Here is a 13010-nt window from a genome sequence, read left to right as displayed (position 1 = left end):
CGAGTTTAGTCTTAAAGCCAAATAGATCTTTTGCCCCCACTGCTTCCCTTGGAAGGCTATTCCAAAACTTCACTCCTCTAATGGTTAGAAACCTTCATCTAATTTCAAGTCTAAACTTCCCAATGACTAGTTTATATCCATTTGTTCTTGTGTCCACATTGGTACTGAGCTTAAATAATTCCTCTCCCTCTCCGGTATTTATCCCTCTGATATATTTATAGAGAGCAATCATATCTTCCCTCAACCTTCTTTTAGTTAGGCTAAACAAGCCAAGCTCCTTGTATAGCCTAAGTGACTTGCAAAAATCCATGGCCAGGTGTTGCGTGGGCTCTGAATAGACTTTGAAGGGTTACTTTTCCATGCAGAGAACAGTTTTACTGTAGGTGTGAAACATGGAACTACTGATAATAGCAGTTTTGTGACTAATTCCCCACATCCCTTGCTGAAAATGTACTCCTAGAAATCTGGGGCAGTTGAATAACCAATTAGAGAAAACCTTAGTGACATAACCCACAGACTGCTGGGGATAACATGTGCGGTCCACTTTTATAATGATGCAGCTGCCACTGCTGCCTCATACTTGCTTTTCATACTACTAATGTGATCTGAAGCTATATGGTCATAATTTATGGTTAGACTGAAAATACCACAACTTAGCAAAGGGATAGCAAACAACATACGACATTTATAAAAAGACAGAGCTATGTTCTGTCTTATTTACTCCAGTGCAAATCTGGCATAATTCCACTGTAGCCAATGTTGTTACTTTAGTATCATGCCATTGTATATTGAGACAAGAATCTTCTCCAACATCTTCCATAGCGCGCTTACACAGCATATCATATCAACAGCAATGGTCCTGATTTCTTCAGGGAGAAAAGTTCACTAAAATGGACAGGTTTCCTTCTGTTGTCATGGATCCACAGGATCAGAGCTTTGCCCCCAACTTGGAACAGTCTCTTGGAGGAACCTCTTCCATATGCCAGAACTCCAATGGGTCTCACTCATCCTTCAGGGTAGGCAATGCAGCCTCACCACCTCCTGAAACTCAGCCTGCTGTCAGGCTTCAGTACTCCTGCTTTGTGCTATGAACTCTCTTCAGTGAGTCCAAATGAGACAGACTCCTGGCAGAGACTTGTACACTCTTCAGGGATTAAATTAATGCACCTCTCTAAGTATTTACAGTAACTCTTAACCAGCATTTTCAGACCAGTAGGGTTTATTAGTCAACTGGAACATAGCATTGGAAGGACTTAGGTTAACACAGAGAAATGAAGGTTAAAGCATAATCCATTCTGATCATTTTAGAGTGGTCCAGCAGCCAAGCTGTAGTGAACTCCATTTTCAAGCTCTCTCTGTCTCTCTCTGACTTCCTTCCTTAGTCAGTTCCTTGGTGACAGAAGCCAACTTTTATCCCCTCACCTTTTATACTTTGTTCTCGAGCTGTGGTCTCTACTCCACTTCCCTGTAGGGAGGTGGGGAAATCATTCTCCCTCTGGGTCCTTGGTCGCTAGGTGTCCTGGTGGTTGGACTTTCCTACGTCTTCTCCGATTTTCCATTATATGGGTTGGCCTCAGCCAGTCCTTCTTTAATGACACATTGAGTCCACTCAGACAGCTAAGTGACACATACACACCTATGTGTCTAGGTCTGCCCTGAAGGCAGACATAGTCCTGTTTTCCCCCTGGGTAGCCATGCAAATTATAGGGGAAACTGAGGCACACATAGGATTCATTAAAAACATTATAAAAAACTCCCACTTCATCTCACCTGCATATAGTGTTGGAAGATAATTATTAATTTAAATGGTGTCCTAAATGCACAGGGGTCTATACGTAAATAAATGTCCTTTCCCTGAAGAGCTTCCAGTGTAAGGTCAGGGGAATCTTTTGTGTTCTTTTATTGAAAACCTGTGAAATGTGTACATTCTGTTCCTGTGTAGCAAAGGTGATCAGGACACCCCAATACTATTTAAAAACAGGAAGGTGAAGAAATTCAAATGCTGACATCTCAGCTGCATGCAAGGGTGAGGGCTGGGATTAATACTTCTCTGCTGGTTGTGCTCATTGTATGTTGTGTTTTCAGTATTGTACAAGAGATAACAGAAAAGGTAATGCATGCTGAAGAGGAGGTACCAGCCACAGGATATAGTGTATAGTTTAATCATCCTGAAGTTATAGTAGCTTGAGGCTTTATAAAGGTGTAGGAAAAGTTTTGAGGATCTCCTCTTAAAGACGGGGTAGAGAATGCTGGTATTTGTACTCATTTACCTTCCTCTTTATAAGATTCCACAAGGCTCCAAGGCCAATTCCATGTAATAGAAACCTGTAAGGGGTTATTGGTACTTTTTGGCACAATAATGTTTTACTTGGCCTATATTTTTAAACAAGAATGTAAAAGGAATCTGCTGTTTTATGAAATATTATGGATTGTATATACAAATCTCAAATTGGATTTACTACTGCAGGCAACCTGAGAAAGTGCTAAGATTAAAGATAGCCTTGCGGGGAATACCGTAGCATCTCACTGAAATGGTTGTGCAGTATTATGCTGAACAAAAAACATTGACAACTTAGAGTTACAGTTCCTGATGTAATTAATATAATCTGTTTGCACACTACCCTATTTACAGCATTATATTAATAATTTCCACATACAAAAATTATGCTTGCAATTTTGTGTCCACAGTTTAATAGTGGACTTAGATTTCATAGCTTCTTCGATTTTAAGGCCAGAAGGGACCATTATGATAATCTAATCTGACCTCCTGCATAACACAGGCTATACATTTTTACAACTGATTCCTGAATCAAGCCTATAACTTCTGGATGAGCTAGAGCATATCTTTTAGACACAGCATATGTTCATTTCAAGAATCCAGCATATCCCTAGGTGTGTTGTTCCAGTGGTTAACCGCCTTCACTGTTAAAAAATGTACACTGTTATTCCTAGTCTGAATTTGTCTAGCTTCTGCTTCAATCCATTGCTTTTTACTGCTAGATTAAAGAGCCCTCAATATCAGAAATTTATTCATAGGGTGGAAAACGTTTTCAGCCATACCCCAGGCCCCTTCACCCCCATTGGCTGAGCAAAAAGCCTCCCAAAAACCAAATAGGTGGCCAATCAGCTTAACAAAAGACGATCCCAACAACAGCCAGTCAGCTCAGTGGTATGAACAAACCAGCAATCAACTGAGTGGTGCAGAAGTCCAGGAAGTTGTTGTCCAGGGTGCTTGCCCTGCTGTCCCGCCCTAGAGCTAGCCCGCCCCATGTAGGTACTTGCCTGTGATCAAGCTACTTAACCTTTTCTTTGATAAACTAAATAGATTGATCTTCGTTAGTATCAGACTGGAAGGCAGATTTTCCAGACCTTGCATCTAGGTACTTGCTTGTCGGGCTAATCGGTTGTGTGGGCAAATATTCTGATACCTTTTGTTGCTGCAAAAAGAGAGACTGAGCTTCAGTCCCTTAAAAAGTTTATACCTTTGTGTGCATCATTTTTTTCCCAGGAAATGTGATGAACTGTTCACTGGAGCAACAGAAATGGTTTTAGTGCATGTGCTCATCCTGTTGAACACTTAAAGATTTTCCTTGGGAAATTGTTAACATTGATTTGTATTTGTTCAGCACTTTGAAGATGTGAAGTGCAATATGAATGCAGTATTATTTCATTATTAAATACAGTCAGAGCACTTCCTTTGTTTACTATCCCTGATGGCTGGTCCAACAATAATATCACAGACTGCAGGATATATTCCTATTATAATAGACAGAATTCTGTGGTGATTTACACTCTGTGCTTCCACAACGAAGTACAAGCTGCTTGGGCTTCAAATTGGTTTTTAATTTGCCCTTTATATTTTTAAGTTTCTGCTTTATGAATTACTGGGCCCTGCTCCGCCCTAGGATACATGGGTGTCAGTTTTATTGAAGTAAATGGGAGCTGCACTTATGTAAATGTAGGCAGAATTAGTCCCCTCTCTATCAGCAAACACATTAAAGGCAAATTTTATATTATTACTCTTTCTTATTCACATGGTGTGATAGGATGTGCATGGCACTTTACAGACTGATAAGAAGATAAGATCCCTGCACAAAGGAGCTCACAAATATGAGTTAGACATGACATAAATCAAAACTGGCAGAGGGGGGAGGTAGGGAAAAAGTGGGGGGACAAAACAAAGGAAGCGGAGTGCAGCTTTTGAGGGAGCAACGTTTTCTTTGTTTTGGGTCCAGATCCTTTCAGCTGATTAGTTTCATATGCCACACCATTTGCTGCCCGTCTGTCTTTGTTAAGGTTCAGGAGTTGTGGCAGAGTGTGTCTATGAAGAGATTGCTTGCGGAAAGAAGTGCTGAAAGAAATGAAAGTTGAGGTTGTGGAATTCCGCCTCCTTCGTTTGTGCTCCTGGATTCTAGAGGTATCTCATTTCCTGTTGTCAAACATACCATAATTTCATGTGTGTTGAAGTAGCTGGTATAAAAGTAAGTGTATTGTGTATTGGGTAGTTTGTCATGTTTTTGGCATTCTTCTAGGGAAGACTGTGCAAGGCCTGAGAAGTTGTTTGACAGAGAAAGAGGGAGAAGATGCACTCAAAGATGACAAAAAGTATATGCTAAAATTATCTTCTAAACTGGGACAGAACTATCTTGTGGGTATGTCTTTCATTGCAACATTTCTTTGTCCAAAAGTCTTTATGTCATGTTGAAAGTACTACTGATGACTGAGAGAGTCATGAATCAGTGAGTAGAGAGGGTTCTGTTTTCAGTTCATTCTTTGACTTCCTATCAATAAATTTTCAAAATATCAGAAGTAACAGAGGGAAATCGCTAGGGGAGAGTAGATTTTTCTTCATAGGGATAGTTAGCTTTTCATTTCTAGGACTAAAAATCATTTACATAAATGATGCTAGCATTTCTAGATCTGTACCCTGCCTATATACTGTCCATGGGATCACCACAAATGCCGTAGACAGATAGATCTGTCTGTCCTCGGGACCCTTTGTAGGTGGGTTTTTAAACCATAATTATGCTGAAACATATTTTAGCTTGATTGCAACCAAACTGGTTTCTAACACAATTTGATCAGCCAACATGAATCGAGCTGGTTAATTTTAGAACAAGTTTTTCTTTTAAAAAAAAACCCACATGTTCATATCTAGGTAGAAATCTTCAGTTATAGTGGACAGCTATAACTTAAGAGTAGAAATGTATTTTAGGCACTATTATTAATAAGAAGCTGCTCTGCAAATATGCATACTCCATTTGTTAAAAGCCAAAGTTTAATTCCAGGCTTGACTATTAAAGTTAGGGATCCGTTCTAGAGGAAGGTTTATGACCGCCCACATAGACCTGCCAAACCATGTTAGAAACTGGTTTTGACAGCAATCAACTTTAAACTGTACTTAAGAACCATTATTAAACATGATTTAAAAACAGTTTAGATGGGCATGAAGAGATCACAGCAGATATAATAAGAGCTGGGTCACACCCTGAGAATTTAATAGCAAATTAAGCTCACTGTTGTCATGACAGCTGTTGGGGGGAAAAAACAGCCAGTGAAATGAATTGCAGTGGCAAAATGTAAGTCCTGAAGGATCAGAGATACAGAACTGTGAGAAAATAGGGTTAGTCCCTCCTAAATAAATGTTCCCCTTATTGTATTGATGGCAGATATAGTAAAATGTCTTTAATGATGAATGCATATAATTTAAATGCCCAATAGCTGTAAAAAGGGCATGAGGATTCCTTGCCTCTGCCCCAAAATGAAAAATATCTTTTAGTAGAAGACAATAGGGACAGGGATTTTCTGCTCCAACTCATTTTATATTGCATGTAATCATGTAACTCTTGGTGTACTCTTAACACTGTATCATTTGGTAGCTTTTTTGGTCACAGTGTGTTCACACAACCTTGTGTGACATGGTAGCAACATAGGGGCATTGTGAAGTGCAGAGGACTGCCTGGTCTGGAATTGTTTAAACAAATCACTGAGTTGACTAGAGAAGTGGGGAATGTCTCTACTCCTTTGGTTTGGGATATTCAGTGACATACTTAAGAGTGAGTTAAGAGATGTGAGTAGCCCTTTTGGAAAAGTAAAATATTTTTCATATATGGGTTATTAGTTACATATTATACAGATGTAGAAAATATATTGAAATTTGAAATGGGCAATATTTCATATACAAGTTATTCAGCAGTACATGCCAAGTCAAATTCTGCTCTAAGTCTGTGCAACTCCACTGACTTCCAGCTTAAGACCAGAATTTTGCCCAATATATTTGGTGTGTGTGATGTGAAACATATTGTCATACTATGTATTTTAAATATCCTGAAAATCGGAAATTGAAAACACCCAGTATTTACTATGTCACTATATATTTTAGGCAACAAACCTTATATGAAAAAAAATAGGAAAAGCTAACAGTAGATATAGACACTCTATATTTAATAATATGGAGATATACCTATCTCATAGAACTGGAAGGGACCTTGAAAGGTCATCGACTGCAGTCCCCTGCCTTCACAGCAGGACCAAGTACTGTCCCTTATTTTTGCCCCAGATCCCTAAATGGCCCCCTCAAGGATTGAACTCACAACTCTGGGTTTAGCAGGCCAATGCTCAAACCACTTAGTGCACATCTCCAGGCAAATCCTCAGCTGTCAATTGTCACAGCTCCAGTGACTTCAATGGAGCTATGACAATATGCATCAGCTAAGGGTTCGTCTCAAGAGTGCAGCTAGTAGACTGAGGGACCCTGCTTAACTCAGCCAGAACTGAGGACCTTATTTGAAATAAACTCTGTAAATAGATCTAAAATACAATACAGTTTATATATCTGCCCCTCTAATTTATACCTCACGGGATGAGTTTGATGAGGAAGGCAGAATGAGGAGTAATAAATGAACAGATGATGAATTATTCTCTATGATTTTGCCCCCACCCTCTTCCCATTTGATTTTCTCCTAAAATTGGTTGCTGTCTGGCAAGCAAGTCGCTTCAGCATCATGCATTCTTGTGCCGGAAATACTTGACTATATATCTATATCTGCAGAATGTAGTATGCTATCTCCAACTGCTTGACTTACCACATTGGGAAGAAGATCCAGTGAGAAGAGCACCCACAACACAACAGAGAAGCATGTTTTATTTCACGCTATTCATCTTTCAACTGCTTATATCATCTTGTTTAATTTTTATCTGTCATTCTCTGGCCAAGAAAAAAGTTCTTACACAAGGATGCCAAGTCCCATAGAGCTACATGAAAAGGAATGGGAGTCAGGAGGAGGAAAAGTGGGGGGGGATAAGACAAATACAAGGGCAGCTCCTCAGCTGATGTAAATTGACTTCAATGGAGTCATTACATTACACACTGCTCCACATTTTATATCCAAAAGGTTTGTCCATCTTATGTTTGTATTGTTTATGCCCCTGTGGAGTTTTTTTCTTATTGCTTCCTTAGAGTTTTTCACTGTTCCTTTTCTATTCCTCCTCTGTAGTTTGTCCCTTTCCTGCACTCCTCCGTTTGCTTTTATTGAACACGTGGGGAAGGCACATGAATGCACCAACATTGTTGGCACACTGTGATGTGTGTGTTTGCTGCATGTGGATGGGGCATGAGTGCATATGGGTGAGGCACAGGTGCTCATTTTCTCAAGTGTGAATATGTGTCAAGATGCACTTTTCAGAGCTATTGGACTGAGGTCAGGTCTGGTCTCCCTCATGGCATTTGCACACTGCCTCAAAGGAGGAATCAACACATAGAGGCCGTAATCACACCATGGAGTCAATCAACCCTATTTAATTTGGTTGGGACTCCTATTAAAATATTTCTTAAGTGGGACTTCAGTTTCTTCTCGATATTGTGACTTTATTCTAATCTATGCCCAGGAAAATATGAAAACAGCAAAAAAATATAGTGGCTCCAACCTATGAATGGGTTTTTTTTTTTGTACTTTTGTTTCATAGAGGAATTTGTTGAACCAGTGATAATCACTTGATTCAACCACTAGTGTTTCTAGATGTTGTGGGTGAAATTCCCTGAATGCAAGGGGCCAGCACAAGCTTTACGTGCCACTTAAGCTCTATTTTTAGGGTGTAATTGGCACTTTGGCTTATAGCCTCTTATTTGACCTCTGGATAGGAGTAAATTTCAATCTACATACTTCAGATTTTGTGTTGGCACAGATACCCTGGCTCCTGTCTCAATACAGTTAGGATCTGTTCATATTGTCAGATCAGTGAGAAGAAAGGAGGGAGGAGAGGGTAGCAATATTGCTTCAGGGAGCAGAATTCTACCAGCAGTGTCCATTAGTCCAATGTGTTACCAGCAAAGCACTGCAGAATTTTGCCGTAGGCTTCACTGGAGCTGGGATATCACCGTGCAACCGTATTCCAATTTTCTTTAGGTTTCTTATTCTTTTCATAATAAGTGGGGCTTTAGAGCAGCTAATTACTGTAGATGCCATTCCTAACTTCAGCACTGATGCCTTGAATTAAACTTCTGCTTTTTAATTTCAGCAAAGTCTGTAAACCAAGCCTTTAAATGTCCACTCACAATAATATAGCCATTTTTAAGATTCTCAACTCCTGGTACTTATAAGCTAACTATAAATGAGCCATTGGTGGTTATGCAGTTTGTCTTAAAGCATCTGCATTTAATTACACATTGATTTTTATCTATGATTGTTCATTCTGAAAGCCCACATAGGCTTTTGATAGAAACACCAACATACTATTCAATTTCAAAAGCATATTAGCCACACTTTGTTTTATTCTAGATTTTAACTGATTATTTCATACTATTATGAGAGAGAGACAAATTCGTAATCCGGTTGGTGGCCATACAATGAATCTCCAAATGTAAAGAGGTTCTTGCAGATGTTGATATTGGAACTGTGTAAAACTTCCTTCACTAAATTCAAATCTTTATGAAACTCGATTGATCTCACATTTTATCACTAAGTCAGGACTCAGACCAGGTTTGTCCAAAGGTTTTGCTGAAAGTTTACAAGCTTTTTTAACCAAGCAGGATCCAGTGTTGAGTGAAATGAGTAAAACTTGGTTGAGTTACAGTTTTATGTTGACCCATGTTAAACATGTAACTCTGTATAGTTTTCTGCACAGAACCACATGGAACTTAGCAGTTTCCTTGACTGAGTTTCACGTTGAATTCTTTGAGATTCCTTCAGACCTGAAACTCACGAGGAGCAAACCAAAGCATGAAGAGATTTGTTTTTACAAACTTAGCACATATATATAACAATTGGAATGATACAGAGAAGAGTAGTCTGGCCTTTGTGCAAGGATAACATGCAAATTTGTGATGTGTTTCCCAAACTTCTGAATTTCATGCAGCTCTGAGTCTAAGCAATCAGCTGTACCGTTTTGCACATCTAAAAAGAAAGGGTATATCGAAGTGGCAGCAAGAATAAATCAGCATAGCTTGTCTACACTACCTCACGGGGTCGAGCTAAGATACGCAACCTCAGCTACATGAATAGCTTAGCTGAAGTTGATGTACTTAGATGTACTTACTGCGGTGTCTTCACTGTGGTAAGTCGATAGCTGACTCTCTCCCGTCAACTCCGCTTGCGCTTCTCGTTCTGGTGGAGTACCAGAATCTATGGGAGAGCGCTCAGTGGTCGATTTATTGCATCTATACTAGACGTGATAAATCGACCCCTGCTGGATCGATTGCTGCCCGCTGATTTGGCAGGTGGTATAGACAAGCCCTAAGTCAGTGGAGTTGTGCTGATTTATACCAGCTAGGGATCTGGTCAAGTATTATTTATTGAGTATCAGCAGGTTATTTACACTTTTATATGTACATATATGTATGCTGTGTGTACAGCTCCTGCTCTGAGGATTTAGAATTTCAGACATAGACAAAACAGATCAGATGCCAACAGCATCTGTGGTGTGCTGGCGAAAGATTGAGGTTGTGGAATGATCTAGCAGGGTCATTTTCAAAAGATTTCATGGAATCAGTGGTGTATGAGAGGAAGAATACTTTCGTACTCAGAGAAGAAATACAGGAGAACTTCACTAATTTGCTTGGCTAATATGAAATTCATCCCAGTGCAGCGAGCCAGCATGAGGCCTAAATGCCTCTTAAACTTTATTTTGAAAGTGTAAATGGAAATTAAGTGGTTCCTGGAGCTAGCCCTCCACACTGGGATTAATACCTTCCATTAGAGATTACCAAACCTTTCATGCTAGTAAGTATATGAACAAATATGACTTTTTAAATAAAAGGATCAAGAATTTTAAAAGCTCAAGATTAAAAAAAGAGACTGCTTCACGGGATATTTTTTCATTTCTCCTGACCAGCAACATTTGTGCATCTTCATAATATACTATTATAATGTACAATTTGAAAAAGAAATGAAGACAGAGGGCTGGATTATTTATTCCAGTCTGTCTTGCGGTACCACGCGAGGGACAAAGGGGTAGGGAGCTGGCCACAGTTGGCCCACAGAAACTTGCCCTATTGGAGGAGAACTCCTTGCTTGGAGCAGTTGTGCTGGCTCCAGGTCCTACAATTGCCGTGCCCCCTTGACGCTGGATAGGGGAAACAATGGGGAGAGGATATGATAAGAGTACCATTTTGCCTCACACCTCTTTTGTTTGTGTAATGGCTTCTACATCAGTGGCATCAGTTAGAGCTACCTGGAATGGCTCTGATTTATCATGGCTTTGGCTTGCCTTGAGAATCAGGAAGGTATTCTGGCTCCCTGGCATTTCCCCCGCATGCTGAGCTGACCTTTGAAGGAGAGAATGAAGCATAGAGTAGTAATATAAGACTTCACTCCAGCTTTCTGCTAGTAAAACTTCCCTAAGGAGAATAGGATGTGAGAGCACGGGCTGTTTTGATTTTTGTTTTTGTGAGGAACCACTGGATTTCTAGGGTTAGCTCAGTGACAACTAGTGAAGGGTTGTACTGCTGATAGTCACAAATGCCTCCACTTTAATTTTGTTTTTTAATATTTATTCACCATATAAATATAGAAGGTGGGAGTCAAAGCAAAATTTAAAAACAGTAAAAGAAATGTAGCATTTCACACATCATTGATTTAACTGTAGTATCAAGTAAATTATGTGACCAAAACTGCTATTTTTTTAGGCGTTCAGCAGCCCATCTCTATTGAGCATCCCTAAAGGTGAACCTATGCTTAACTTTAGGGATGTGCTAAAGTCCCATTGACTCAGATGGGATTTAAGCATATGCAGACGTGCTTTGCTGAAGGGGCATGGATTAAAGCATGTGCTTAAAAACTTTGCTGGGGTCTCCATTCTGAAAGGACAGGATGAGTTGAGATGGGAATAAGATTTTTAAATCAGTTTATTGTCATGCTTTGTAGTTTTGTTTTTGAAGTATAAAGTGGAGCTCCAGTGGCATTGGTATAGTAGGTTGATTGAGGTTTCCCCTGAAGGGCCACCCTGGTTGGAGATGTTTAACTAGAAGATGCTTGAAGTGAGAAAAGTAAGAATTCATTAGTAAAACAAGACATGAATGAAATCTCAGAAGTACTGGCTACAATATTGCTCTTCTTTCGTCCATGTGGAATATTGATCTGAGAAATGAATGTTTGCATCATCTCTGCAGCATAAGGGAGGAAATAGCATGCCTGACACTTGCTCTGTTTGACTATGCAAAACAGACATTTAACTGTGTTTGCCTTTTTCTTTCCGTTTAAATGACTCATTATTTTCAGACTGAATAAAATAATGTATTTTCTAGTTATTTTTATGTATCAAAAGGATTCAAAGTAAATCTGATATGAACCTGAAATATTAGAGGCAAGCAGCAAATCTTTTCTTTAAAAAAATTGGTAATTTAAGAAGCAAATCCTATGTTTTAATGCAATCATTTTAAAAGGAGGATTCACACTATTTCCTCCCACATGTGTCTAAGCTATCCACTTTTATTTCAAAGGGTTAGTTCACACCAGAAAGTTTAGATTGCAAATTATTTTGTTGAAGGCATAATAGAGAGTGTGAAACTAAATTTATTCAAAAGCAACATATAAATTGATGGAAGTTAAATCTAATAATATATGTGTGTGTGGGCGGAGATGAAAACAGCTAACCCACTGTCTTTTGAAGCTGAAGACTTATGGCCCAAGAATGAAAAGTTTCCTCTATAAATTGAAAAGGCCAGTCACTATGGATGAAATTTTCAGACAGTAGTCTCTAATTATGTATGTGCTAAATTACAGATGCATCTGTTTGCTCACACTGTTACCTCATTTGAGCATGCAAGTAAGCAGTTACACTCAGATCCAGTAACAAAGTGACGGGATGCCCAGCATTTGCCTGTGCAAATGGGTACATGCAAAATTGGATTTACAATCGCTGAAAATTAAGCCCTTGGTTTAACTGCATCTTTTAAAAATTGGACACTAAGGAATTCTGTGATCACACCTGTTGAAGGTTGCAGTCTTGGTACTTTCCAGGATCTGAGCACTTCTAATTGTGCTATAAGTTTCTTCTTACTAGTGGATATAAATTAAAGCAACCAAGTCAGAGTAGCATTGTTCTGCACTGTTTCATTTAAGCATCTAGTTTTGCTTGAGTCAGTAATTTAGCAAGAAATATAGGCAAATAAGCAGTCTTGGGGATGCAGGTAATTTAAAATAGATCTAAATTTTGCTTATTGCTTTGCTTGCATGCTAGGTGGGCATGTATTGATTTTATGGTATTGTGTGATATAAATAGATTAGTGAATGGAGAAGAGGTTGACATTTTTCAGGCATGAAAGCTTGGTAAATAGACTTTTGTGGGATATTCATATAAAAATATTAATGGGAACTTGTCTTAGCCAGTTTCAGAGGACAGTCATTCTGTCATATTACTGACTTCCAGGGAAGTAGTGTAAAACTAATATAGATAATAAAATCTCATCTCAGCCAGCAGAACTGTCAGGCTATCCAAGGGCCCAGTTCTGCAAAGCCACTGTTCACAAAACAGAGAGGGGCCTTGGTGTCAGGGATGGGCCCTTTGTCATCCTG

At 39.2% G+C, this 13010-nt stretch overlaps 2 long non-coding RNA genes and 1 other non-coding gene across 3 annotated transcripts in view; 2 read left to right on the top strand and 1 right to left on the bottom strand.

The window, feature by feature from the left end:
* Positions 1-13010, top strand: part of LOC141990006 (uncharacterized) — a 403850-nt gene that overhangs the window by 258668 nt on the left and 132172 nt on the right. The window lies entirely within an intron of this gene.
* LOC141990008 (uncharacterized) overlaps positions 1-13010 on the bottom strand; it is a 107157-nt gene that overhangs the window by 88530 nt on the left and 5617 nt on the right. The window lies entirely within an intron of this gene.
* Positions 9229-9339, top strand: LOC141990262 (U6 spliceosomal RNA). Its single transcript, XR_012640131.1, has one exon. It is a non-coding gene; the product is annotated as a U6 spliceosomal RNA (small nuclear RNA).

This window comes from Natator depressus, chromosome 6 (genome assembly GCF_965152275.1).
Source record: "Natator depressus isolate rNatDep1 chromosome 6, rNatDep2.hap1, whole genome shotgun sequence".
Taxonomy (NCBI): Eukaryota; Metazoa; Chordata; order Testudines; family Cheloniidae; genus Natator; species Natator depressus.
This window is presented reverse-complemented; position numbering and strand designations above follow the sequence as displayed.